The sequence below is a fragment of the Erpetoichthys calabaricus genome, chromosome 1 (assembly GCF_900747795.2).
Source record: "Erpetoichthys calabaricus chromosome 1, fErpCal1.3, whole genome shotgun sequence".
In the NCBI taxonomy this organism is placed as follows: Eukaryota; Metazoa; Chordata; class Cladistia; order Polypteriformes; family Polypteridae; genus Erpetoichthys; species Erpetoichthys calabaricus.
The window spans coordinates 114584202-114597013 of NC_041394.2; the positions used below are offsets into that span (position 1 = coordinate 114584202).

At 36.9% G+C, this 12812-nt stretch overlaps 2 protein-coding genes across 2 annotated transcripts in view; one reads left to right on the forward strand and one right to left on the reverse strand.

Annotated features, from left to right (window-relative positions):
- The window catches only part of LOC114654698 (synapsin-3-like), a 749936-nt gene that overhangs the window by 409644 nt on the left and 327480 nt on the right, over positions 1-12812 (forward strand). The gene's annotated exons all lie outside the window — the stretch shown is intronic.
- Positions 1-12812, reverse strand: part of LOC114654705 (metalloproteinase inhibitor 3-like) — a 756439-nt gene that overhangs the window by 49715 nt on the left and 693912 nt on the right. The window lies entirely within an intron of this gene.

Here is a 12812-nt window from a genome sequence, read left to right on the forward strand (position 1 = left end):
CAACTATTAAAAACGCAAACTCCTTTATGCTGTGGTTGGTTTATATTTATTACATGGCTCATCCTGCTCATCAAAGCGTCTCCTTCCCTGATTGGTCACACTTCACGGAAGAAGAGCATATTCCAACATAGTGGGTATTGAAGAGTTGTTTTCCATGGTGCTTGTTGTGCTGTTTACCAGTAGGCATCTAAATTGAAGAATAAATTCTGGTCAAGCAACTAGTCACAGTGCATGATAGAGTCACTAGTCGTATATGTGCTCAGATTGCACAAGCACGTTTGGTCTGATCGACACGCCACCACATAGGTGCTCAGAATATGCACAGTACAATGTACACTCAGTCACTGGACAATGAATTTTGGGAAAATTGATGGTGACATTAGAAAATCTGTGTCAGGGAAACTGCTCACACTACAAGGCAGCTGACTGAAATTTCCGATATGACAAAAATTCTTCCAATGATGTGACAAGCCCATTCATATGATGAAACTGAAATTTGGGCAGACTCAGAAAATAGTTTAGCAGCTGGAAATCTGGCTCAAAATCATTCCAAAATCACACAGTGTATGCCCGGTTAAAAACGTCAATGCTGCATGAATGCCCAGTGTAGGCTCATGATTATATATGCATTTTTGGTTATTTTAGTATGAATGAAAATACTTTCATAAATAATATGAAAATGCTAGTGTGGATGGAGTTTTTTTTATGTTTGTTTTTTTTTTTTAAATGCCATCAGTATGGATGAAGCTGAAGATTGCACACAATGTTTTTTTTTTTTTTTATTGGACTTGGTGTTCCACTGCGTGTCACGTCTCACTGCCATTCTCCAGTTCCTTGTAAGGGAGAACATTCTACTGTAGACTTTATGGACTCCAGGCCTCCATGAATATATACTTCTAATGGAAGACTGAACTTGAGCTTACACAAGACCTAAAAAAATCCCATCGGGATACCATACTATCGTTTGGGCATCGGGTCTGAATAGTCTGTTATTGTAGTTGCCGATTCTTTTTTAATTTGCTTCAATTTAGTTCACTGTATCACTGTAGTGCGTCCTTAATTGCTGGAGAAGAGTCACGCAAACATTGAGAGAAAGCTTCTACTCCTCACAGAAAGTAATCTGGCCATGATGTGAATCCAGTGCTACAAAGCAGCCTTACTTTCAAGCCACCATAGAATTTTACTATAATGTTTTGTTGTCTTCAGTTTCTAGTACTATATGTACATGACAGAACAATTTTAAATCTGGCATAAGACTGTCTCGTCAATTATGTTTACCAGAAAATGGTTCCTGGTTGCTGGCCATATTGATTTTTCTACCAAGCTGTTCACATTACAGCTGTCACTGAGAAACATCTGGCAATTAAAAAAATCCAAGCTTAGTCATTTAGATAAATAAACTAACAAGTCAAAAAAAAACTTTTCTAGTTGCAGTATGGGCTTCTCTGGCAGCTGTACAATTGTGTCTCTGCTCCACATAGTTCGTACAAGGTTGTGACATTTTTTTTTGTACTCCCACAAGCATCTGGTACTTGTAAAGTCACAGCATTAGGGAGAATCAAAGGAGACAGAGGACATTCACCTAAAAGGTCCATTGTTTCCAAATGTCTGCACTTTGTGGCCTCCCCCGATGGTGGGCCTGGTGGAGAGGATGATGTGTCACAATCTGCTGAACCTGCTCTCTTTGCTGCGTGGCAACTGTAGCCATTTACACATTCCATTCAGTTTTTTTGGTCATTTTTTTTCTGAGATGACAGCATTGAGGTAAAAGTGGCAGAAATAGCACAGCCCTAAAAGATAACATGTTCTTAATAAGGTCGAGATACATGTTTCATCATGTACTCTCTTTTCTTTTAATCAAGTGCTGTTCTTATGCTCATACAAAGTTAATTTCAAATGTATTTTTTTTTGTATGTGTGCCTTAATGCAAATATTTCAAATACTTTTTTTTGTATTAAACTTTCAGACACTGCAGATCATTGCATGTCCTAAGCTGTAATTTAACAGCACTGGTTGTTTAATTAAATTTTATTCACCTATTAATTTTTGAAAGATTGGTCTACTTAGTAACATATGGCAGCATAGTAGTTTGTGGTGCTGCCTGTGTACACCAGGACGCTGGATTCAAATCCTGGACCCAGTCACTTGTCAGTATGGAGTTTGCATGTTACTCCTGTGTTAAAATGTGTTTTTCTTTTATATAGACTTGTGTATTAGAGCTGGAAAGGTGTGAGTGAGTAAGTGAGTGCAGGGGTGTGTGAGAGTGAGCCCTCTGATGAACTGGCACATGAATTGGACAAAGTGGGCAGTGAAGGGCATGGATGGCAATACATTGCATCACATACAGTTCCCAGTCAGAGCATATTGTGATTCTCGGCAAATGAGTGGTTCCTTCAGTTATTTTCATAATTTATTTTACCTCCATCATCAGTGCAATAAACGATTACACTGACCAATAGCAAAGTGATCAGGACTTTGATGAATTCTTATTAATGAAAACAGATCACTTTGAGGAGTAAATTCTATTTGTTCCTCATAAATCTAGAGCTCAAGTTCTCTCTCAGTGCCAAACTTTGTAAAATGCAACTGTTTTGCCTTGGTGACATGAATGGATTTTGGCATTTTGGAATTCTATGTGGTCTGATTGATGGCAAAAAAGGCTCTGAAGTTATGTATAGTCAGAAGCCACTTCTTAAATCTGTCTCTCTGTTTAGGACACCAACCATGTAGAGTAGTTTGCTTGCAGTTTATCTTGATCCTTTTGGCCCTTTTGATTTGCTGGCTGCTTTTTTGGAGACACAGACTGTAAGCCTTCAAAGTAATTACAGCAGGCTGTGAAAGCAGAGGAATTCAGATTAATTGACAGTGATGCCCAGTATACTTTACCTTTAAAATTAAAAAGCTTACTCACTACAGGATCATATAAAGATTACTCTTTGGCTACAACCACAATACTATGATTTTAAATATAAATAAATCTCCATCCACACTAGCATTTTGAAAGCATCCTCATCCATGTTAACATGACTAGAAACTTAAAAGACATAAGACATTCGCCTGCACTGGGTATGTATGCATCGACAGAAAAATCATTGAAGGAACAGTAACGCTGCCAGCCATGTGATTTACTGTAATCTGAAAACTGTAGCGATTGGTAAATTATTTGCTTTTTCGACACGTATGCTGCATTCAAACTGTACAAAATGGAATTTAAATCTATACAGGCAAGCAACACAATAATGCCATGGAAAGCAACTCCTCTGTCTGAGCTATGTTGGAATGTGGTTTTCTTCCAGGAATGGTGACCAGTCAAGGAATAAGACATTTCAATGAGCAGAATCCAATCAGGGAAGGGCTATGTAATAAGCAGAAACAAATCAGAGTGCAACTATAGTCTGTGTTTGTAAAAGTCTCTGTTTTCACTCATCCACATTAGAATGATATACCGTTGTTTTCAGAAGTATACGGCTTTGGAGAGCATTTTTGGGGATTAAAAACACTAGGGTATTGTGAATGCAAGACAAAAATTGAGATAACTGTCTGTGCTTTTAAACGAAAACATAGTAGTGTGTTTGACAGTTTTGCAACATTTGCCACGTTAAATTCTCTGTGCATTCTTGGTACTGTTTTCTCAGTATTGTTCATTGATTATTAGTTCTGCTTTTGTATAGTATGGTAGGTGTTCATGTTATTCACACAGTTCTTCGCACATACACATTAAGATGCATTTTTTTATTTGACTAAACAAGCTTCTCTGGTAAAACATTTAGATGTGTCACAACAGGTCGAGTACTTCCCACAACATCAGCTGTTGTTTCTTGTGGTACTTTTCAACAGATCCAAGCTAGCTGTGTCTTTAATGCCAGTAAGAGTGTTACCTTTGCAAACACTTTCTACCTTGGCAATGTTTTTTTCTTGAGAAATCCTTCTACCAGCAAGTTGGCTAAAACATCAAATAGAAGGCTATCCAAAATGTGTGGCATCTTCTTTGGACTTTGGGTGAACATTCCTACAATAATTTCCTGAAATCACATAAGATTTCTGCCAAAACAAACTTTACTGTACTTTATAGCAATACAACGGAAAGAGTCACATGCTCATCATAAGTCGCTTCCATCTTCTTCAATTCCAGATTATCTTTGTCCATGATTCTGTTATTGCTTTCTTTCATTGAATTCCAACAGTTGTAAAGAAGTACACTTTATTTATTCGCAATATACTGTATACATTAAAAAATAGAAAGGAAAGAAGCTACAATTTTAATTAAGTTGACATTCTGGCAACCATCAAAGCAAATCAGACTACTCATACTATACAAGCTGTTCAGTAGCTAAAGTGGATGCAGGGCCGGCATGTGGGGTCAGGCAACGAGACAATTGGTATTTTTGTGTAACAATATTTGTTTTTTAACATTTTGAAATAATAATACAAAAAAGTTAAATGTGTACCTCAAGAATTACAAAGAATTGCATTCACATCCAGTACCTTATGTATATACTACTTTGAAAAATTGTGAGAAATATTTTAAAGTTTCAAATTTTGCAGTTTTCAATGCTTTCTGACTTTCATGTTGCAGTCTAGTAAAGACAGTGTTTTAAATCATGACCATGACATTTGTGACGTCTTTGTCCAGTATTATGCCCACTTGATTGAAGCAATTTCTTAACTCTGCGTTTTATACTATAGTGATAAACCTTCTAAGTGCTTGCCTCCCTTTCTCATAGCAGAGTTCCCCATTGAAATACCAAATCAGAGCTTGGTTGCTTTACATTTTGACCTCAAAAATATCTTTGCTCCTTTATGTTCCAATTAATCACTTTAGTTTCCTAAATTGATAACTTAGGGTATTACGCTTCTCTAATCCTATAGTATTTGACCAGCAGTAGGTCATGCCTTTGTGGACAATGTTGACATTTTTGGGGTATAAACTACCACCTTTTGTGGTGTAGTGAATGTCGGTTCCTTAAATGTTCTGGTGCAAAAGGGTTTTTTAAACAAGTTGGGTTAATTGCCCCAGGGCTGGGTTTAGAGAATGATGGAAGGATGGAGTCCGACTAAATACTGGTTTGACATCACATAATATTCCACAGTATCGTCTTATATACAGTAATACACTACCATGGCTGTTCTTTTCTCTGTTCAGGATTTTAAATCACCTGTAGCTCGCAAACCGTTTGAACTATTGACCTGAAATTTGGTACACATATACTACGTGACGTCTACTATCTGCTTTTTTGGGGGGTGTGAGTGATTGACCTCCAAGGTCAACCCAGGAAGGTCAAGGTCAAAAATCAAATAACCTGTAGCCTGAAATTTGGTATACATATACTACAGCTTTATATTAAAAGCGAAGAGTTTTCGAATTATTACTCTTTTATTTTATTTTACTTTATTGTACAGGTCGGCCATGCGGTGCATGCATATGGGCGCATTTTCATCCCTACCACCTTCGCCGTCACATCCCCTATCTCTTCATATCTTAAATCATTCTTGAGGCAGATTAAAGACTTAAGTGCCAGCTTAAGTGAAAAATTAAGGAAAACATACAAAGTAATTGCAACACAAACACTGACTTAATCTGTTTTAACGTGAAAGATGCCAACAAAAGAAGAGAAGAAGTGGGCTACTAGGGTGGATAAAAGAAGAGCTGCTCAGGAAGCAGCAAAAGCATCAACCTCTGAGCAAACGAATGCTAAACGTACAGAGAAATATGAATGCTCAAGTCAAGTGTATTCACTGCATGTTATCGTGCAGTGCGCCATTACTGGTGATCAATAATCTACTTGACTTTATATCTTTTTGCTTCTCAGCCACACACAAACTCAAAGCTTGATGGAGGCTTCTTAGTCGGCCGTTGTGTTACTAACCTTTGTGATATTTACCCAGTTTTTGGACTTTTTTTTTATCTTGTTCCTTTTCTGATGATTTTGCCTATTTCTGATGTGTGTGTCATGCTCTGCCTCATTTGTGACTATTCATCTGGATTATGGAGTTGTTCTTTAGAACAGTTGTATTTTACTGCTATTTTACCTTTTTGCATACTTGTTGCCATATCCATCTGGGTTCGCTTTTCTAGTTGAACTGAAAACTGTGTTTCATAAACTTTTTTTTTCCTCGCAAACCCAATCTTGCTCTTCTTAGTGTCTTTGAGACCCAGTCCTTAACAACCGTCAGACTGGGTGAGAATTGACACAGATATTCATATTGGGGGGGGGGGGGGGGGGGGGGGGGTTTGGCTTTGATCTTTGGTCCCAAACCTTGCTAGTTATTGACTATGAATTTGACCCGTCCATGTCTTGATCCTTTATTCCTTCTTTAGCCCCTTTTTAGCTTGTTCAAATTTGAAATCCGTAATGTACGAAAAATGTAGTCCAGTATACCGGATACACCGATTTATTGCCCTCTCCTGGTAAAGGCCATTTAATTATAATTGAACTACTGAGAATTATCTTTTGTTTGGATTGTTGGTATTAGAGTTTCTCCTATTTTAGAATAGTCTTTTGTCTTGTATTTTTTTTTTCTTTTTTTTGAGTTTGCCTTTTTTCAAGTGAATTAGTTTATATATGAGACTTGTCTTTGGAATGTCCTACTTTTTGTAATTTTGTAAGTATTGTTAATTTATTCTTTTTAAATCCCTTTTTGTTTGAGTTTTATCCTTTCTTTTAGTACTTCATCTCTCTTTTTTTAAATTTAATTTCATTATTGTCAAGTCTTCATTTTAGTTTCAAATAAACACATTTAGCTTACATGGGGCTCACAGTTGTTTCCTTTTTTGACATTAGATTATAACATTAATGAGAAGATTTAATAGCAGTTCATCTGAAATCAACATTAACAGTTTTTTTGGTCCCCACATATTCTGTAAAGGGCTCATATGAAGTAACCACTGCATAACCCAAGTTAATTGACAATGCACAGTTGAATAACACACTAAGGCTGTAATAATAATAATACATAATAATTTGTAATCGTGCTTCCTCGCGATACATGAAAACAACTCTTCTTTGTTTATGGACATTCATCTTCTCTTTGTGAATGGTTGGATGTCTGTCAAGATCTCTGGTATCTTTCCACAGTCAAAAAACAAATCTTTTTGTTTAGTTGGCTCCATCTGGACAAGTGTGCGCTGCACTGGGTTCACAGGACTGGTGTTCATGCTGCTGGGATAGAATAAACACTAGTCCCATCTCCTCTTCTTTACTGTATTAATAAAGGAGAGTATAGTTTATTCCTTTTAACAATAAATGCAAACAGGTTTCCTTTTTTACAGTTTGCTAGTTTGAAGTTCATGGTGTTAAGCAGAAGCTGTCTTCTCAGTACTGCACTGAGCTATTATTTCCTGTTTCAGAGTTGAGATATAAAAGAAAACTCCTAAATCGGAAGCAAACTGTATTGTTTGAACCATTAATGTTCACTTCTGTTGCATATCCACTGCTGACTATATTATGTATTGTACGCCTCTTCTTATTCCAGTTTCTTCTTTGAAGTTACTCCTTGTAATGGAGTCGTCAGCTATCTTTCTTCATTAGCTAGTCTATCTTAATCCTACCAGAAACCATCAGATCATTTTTGAAATGTCTGGGCATTCACAGATAAAGACAGTGTGGGTGTGAAGAGTTTCAATTCTGGGAATTTCACAGGAGGAAAAGGAGGACTGACTGAGGAGAGGAAAGACATGTTGTCTGTGTGACTTGGTGGTGGGGAATGGCTTATACAGCTGTTGGGGAATTTGTGTGGGTCAATCAAGAGACGTAGCCCCCCCCCCCCTTGTCATTTTTACTTTCAGTTTGTATGTGTCTTCATCAGAACTGTCACTTAGTCAAGAAGACTGAGAAGCTTTACACAAATGCTTAGACATTCAAGTGATTTCCATGGTTGCTTTTTTTGCTTTCAAGGCACTTGGGTCATATGAAATAAAGAGCCACTGAGAACCTTCCATGAGAAGCCATTCATGTTTTTTCAGCAACACCCACTTTCTTTACAATTTCAGACAAATGGTAGTGGAAGATGGTAGTTAATATTTAAATCAGCTCCTCAATGATCTGTTCAAAAGCAGAATTGTGTGCTGTTTTCACATAATGGTCTAACAACAATGGAATTTAGTTACAATCTAAGTGATGTCATAGAGATTGAGTGTAACATGTTTATGTCTTTCAAAACTGATAAAAAATTGGGAAGTGAGGCTCATTTTTGACATCAAGCTCTCAAATGAAAGGAAAAACTTACAATTGAAACCATATTTCATAGTTGTGTATTTATTCTAAACATTTAAACAGTATTAAAAAATGGTGATTGGTTTTGTAAACTTAAAATATTTTTCTTTATGAATGTAGCCGCCGAAGTATAAGGCGAGATCAATCACGGGTAAAATGCGTGCCGAAAGAAATCTTGCAGTCCAAAAGTTCGTTTTTAAAATATTTAGTGAAAGTTAAAAGCAAATAATCCACACAAGAATAAAGAAAAAAGTAGTTCCACATGTAGAATAAAAGGCAAAAAAAGGAAAAATGTATCTTCTCTAAACTTAGCTTTTCTTGAGAAACTTTAGTTATTTCCGTGCTTAAAAGTTCTTTACTTCTTCTATACTTCTTACATACTTAAAGAGTCTTAGCTTCTTCTTCTGTACGCTTTAAACGTACAACACAGTACTTAAATAAGCGTTGTTTTCTTTGAGTTACTTCACACACTCAAAAGATTCATAGGCCCGTAGGCACAGGGCAAGGTTTAAAATCTTGCGCCCTCTACACCTTACACATGGCAAGGCTGATCACTAACTGAAGAATAATGTTTAGTCAAAGCAGATAGAAATAGCTAGAATATACCAATTTTACTCAATTTATGGGGGTTTTAGGAACCTCCCATAGATTATGCATTGTCATCTAGTAAAATATTCATGAATCTAGGAAATGGCTCTTACAATGAAATTGTAATAGGGCATCCCAGTGGGTAGGGATGCTATCACCTGATGGTTCCAACATCTTGGTACTGAATCCCACACTCAGACACTGTCTGTATGGTGGTTACACATGTTCCCATTGTATGGGGTTTTCCCCAAGTACTTCAGTTTTCCTCTGAAATCCACAAAAATGTGCAGATTGAGTTAATCTGAGATTGCAAATTGCACTCATTGTGAGTGTGTGAGGAAGCGTGTGAGTGGCACTGGTAGGGTTGTTTACTGCATTGTACTTAATACTGCTGATATAGCCACCACCACTAACCCATGACCAAGAATTAGCTTTAAGAGGTTTAAGAATCTATGTTAGGTTACAAAATTTGAATAAAATAATGTACCATACATAGACCAGTATCCCAAATTTTCATTGTTTGATTTTTTGACATGTGAAGAAATTAGGTATTGTTATAAGGAGATTTTCATTATGTCCATGGGGTTGTCTGGAACATTCCCAGGATTGGACACCAACATACAGCCTAGAAGTTTTTTTTGGCACACTCCCTGATCAGGACTACAAGGTGACTTGGAGGATAGGAGTTAAAGTCTAGTTAGGTAATTAGAGGGCAGCAGATGCAAATAGCTGGTGTGGAGATGAACTGCTATTTTTTTTGGGGGGGGGGGGGGGGGGGGGGATTGGGAGTTTGGATGACCCAAAAATGTTTCTTTGGAGGATGAGTGAAGGACTGTACAGCTTAGTTATCCCTCAAAAGGAACACCTGTCTCTGTGGCAGGCAAGCTTGAAGTTTGTAGTAGAGTAAAGGGCCTGCCTGACAAACAAGTGGAGGAGGATTTGCTAGATGAATGAATCAAGATGGAAAAGGAAAACAGGCAGGAACAGAACTATATGGTATATTTAGACCATTGATTGGCTCAGCGTTTGTTGTGTTTCTTGTTTTGTGTGTTCTTTTAACCTCCCTTAAAACCTTACTTACCTGAATTCAAACCTTTTTAGGGTCAGGGTCTGCTCAGTAGTGGCCCTAATGGCCACAATATCTTATTTATATCACTTGGTTTCATCACTGCTAATATAAATGTTTTATTCATCTATTTTCTATCCTGTGTAACCCAGTAAGAGTCATGGAGCATGAATACCAACAGGACTGGGCACTCGACAGGAATACAACTTTGGCCAGAATGCCAGCCCATCAGAGGGCCCATTCATTCACACAACTGCATTGTCCAATACACAATTCAGTCTAGCGCATATGAATATGGGATCTGGTGGAAAACTCATGCAGATATGTTAACTATTTCACTAAATAATTGGATATTATATTGTTTAAATAGTTTCATTGTCACCTCCAAAATTATAAGAACGTGTTTCCCGGTTTAACACCTTGGATATAAATAGTATGACTGACTAAAATAACACTAAATAGTATTTCAGAGCAAATATTTCCACAGTTATCAATAAATTAGCTTTGTGCAGAGTTTTCATGTTCTCATACCCCCCTATGTACTGTGTGTGTGGGCTTTTTGCATGTAGTTCTACAAACCCAAATATGTGCATGTTAGGTTGATTGGGACTTCTAAACTAGCCCAGTGTGCAAGTGGGCCATGTGGTGGACTGGCATCCTTCCTCAGTGTGTCCTTGAAGGGAGCACTGGTTCCATGAAAGGACCATGCTCATTGCTGGGAAATACACCTTAGAAGAGTTGTTCTGCTTATACTGTAGCACTGCCTCAAAAGTCTCAGTGGTGACAAAATAACAACAAAAAACAGTCATGGCACACATATTAAGTTTATAGTTTATCTCGCATTAAAGAATCATTCAGCGTACAATAAATGTTATGCTCTGCCAGGAGGCCTGCATTAAATAATGGCAGGGTGAATGTTGCCATTACTCTTGAAGAGTGACAAGTTAGGGAGAGTGCCCAATTCAGAAGTCACAGGGTTGAGCAGGTCAGCGGTTGAGGGCTCCGGATCAGCAGTGGTGGGGTTTTCAAATGGTGGGGTGTCATAACACTTTTTCTAACTTTAAGATACTATTGTTCTGGTACAATAAACCAGTGTTTAACTTGGAGCTTCACTCCGTATCATTCTAGAACTTTCAAGGAACTTGCTCAGCCTTTCTTCTTGGAAGAGCCCAACACATACCTTCTAACAGGCAGATACAGCATAATAGTGAAAACAAAAAGTAAGAGTGTAGAATAAAAAGCACATAATAATTTACATTATAAGTTATATAATAGTAGACTTATTAAGTAGAACTAAATAATATGTTGTGTATGAAAGAATACATTTCATAAGCAGTTTATTTATAAGAGTTGAAAGCTTATTAAATGCACAGACTGCAGTGATGTATTTTGATTGATTAGGTTTGGCTAAAGTGGATGCAATGAGTTTACTTACAGAAAAATGATTTATGAGTGTTTACTTTTTTATTAATAAAATAGTAAATCAGTGTTTAATTTAAAAGGGTAGTTTCAGAGCATTGGGACAGATCATTGTTTTTATAATGTCACTGAACAGTCAAATAAACCCTTCAGTTAGTTTGTAACACAGAGGACTGGTTTATAAAAGAGGTGTGTAGCATCCTCTCCAGAGACATCTTAGTTCTCTAATAAAAGATCCATTCATCCGCCCAACTATATATCCTTATATTTCTCCTTTCATTTCTTGAACAAACCTTCTCCAGACCGTGCAGTGCTGAAGACCAGTCCTTACAACAGTGGCCTTTGGATAAAAGAAAAATATCAATTCCTCTTTTTTGATTTCCTTTGTTTCAGTTGGAGAGAGGATAAAGCCTACCATAGCAGCATGAATTGCAAGGTTGGAACCAATGGTGCACACACACATCTTTCAGAGCAGATAATGTACCAGAGCATACACAAGTTATTGTACAAAGGTTCCAAGCGAGACAGTCATGTCCCAGAAGCTTTGAAGTAGCAGCACTAACAGAAACACCCTATACAATTATATACAGTATTAATAGTATACTTACAGTACAGTATGTGTGTGCATATTTAAAGACTTTATACAAGTTAACTGTGCTTTTATCAAGAAGGCCATAAACATTTGTTTTATTTGTTGAAGTGTGCAATATCAATTAATACTTGCTAGATTTGTGCACATCTCTAATTTAATACTTCAACCAAAACCTTCTTTGTGTTTGAAGAGCTTAAACCCTTATGGACACCGCTAACAGTTTCCCCAGAATTTGGCTCTTGACAGCCTGCAAGTACCAATGATAAATGATAAGATCATCTGTGTGCTCCCTACAGAAAAATTTGGGTATTCTACTAAAGTTTAGCTTTTTTCCACATTACCAGCATACTTCATTACAGCATGCCTAGTCTTATACCACTTTGTAAATGTGAGGGCACATTGCATAGTTTTGTCATGGGGACCAACAAAATGTAAAGCTGCAAGAGGTACAATAATAACGTTTGGACGTTAAACCGGCCGATAATATTGCTTGTTTTGAAAGCTGAACATCACAGGCTATAAATGAAATTAAGAATCCCTTTCGGTAAAGTGAGGTAATTCATCTTGATTTAGCAGCAAGGAGCTTTCATCTGAAGAAAGACAAATGGCCAGGCAGCCAAAAAATGTGTTTTGACAGACAATAAAATTAGATCAGTTAAGTGTGTACTTTTTTTCTCTGTGACAATATATCTTTTTTAGCACATTTATTATATATTTAACAACTGTTTAACAATTTAACAATTATTCAATCAGTGTTTACTTTTTATAACCTATGTACCATACACTCACAAGGTTCTTTGTAAGAGTGCATTTCAAAGAAACAAGATCATTTAAAATGTAAAATGATTTATGATAAATGTAAAATAATTTAAAAGAGAATGCAAAGTGTGGTAGAGTCAGTCAGTCAGTCATTATCCAACCCGCTATACCCCAA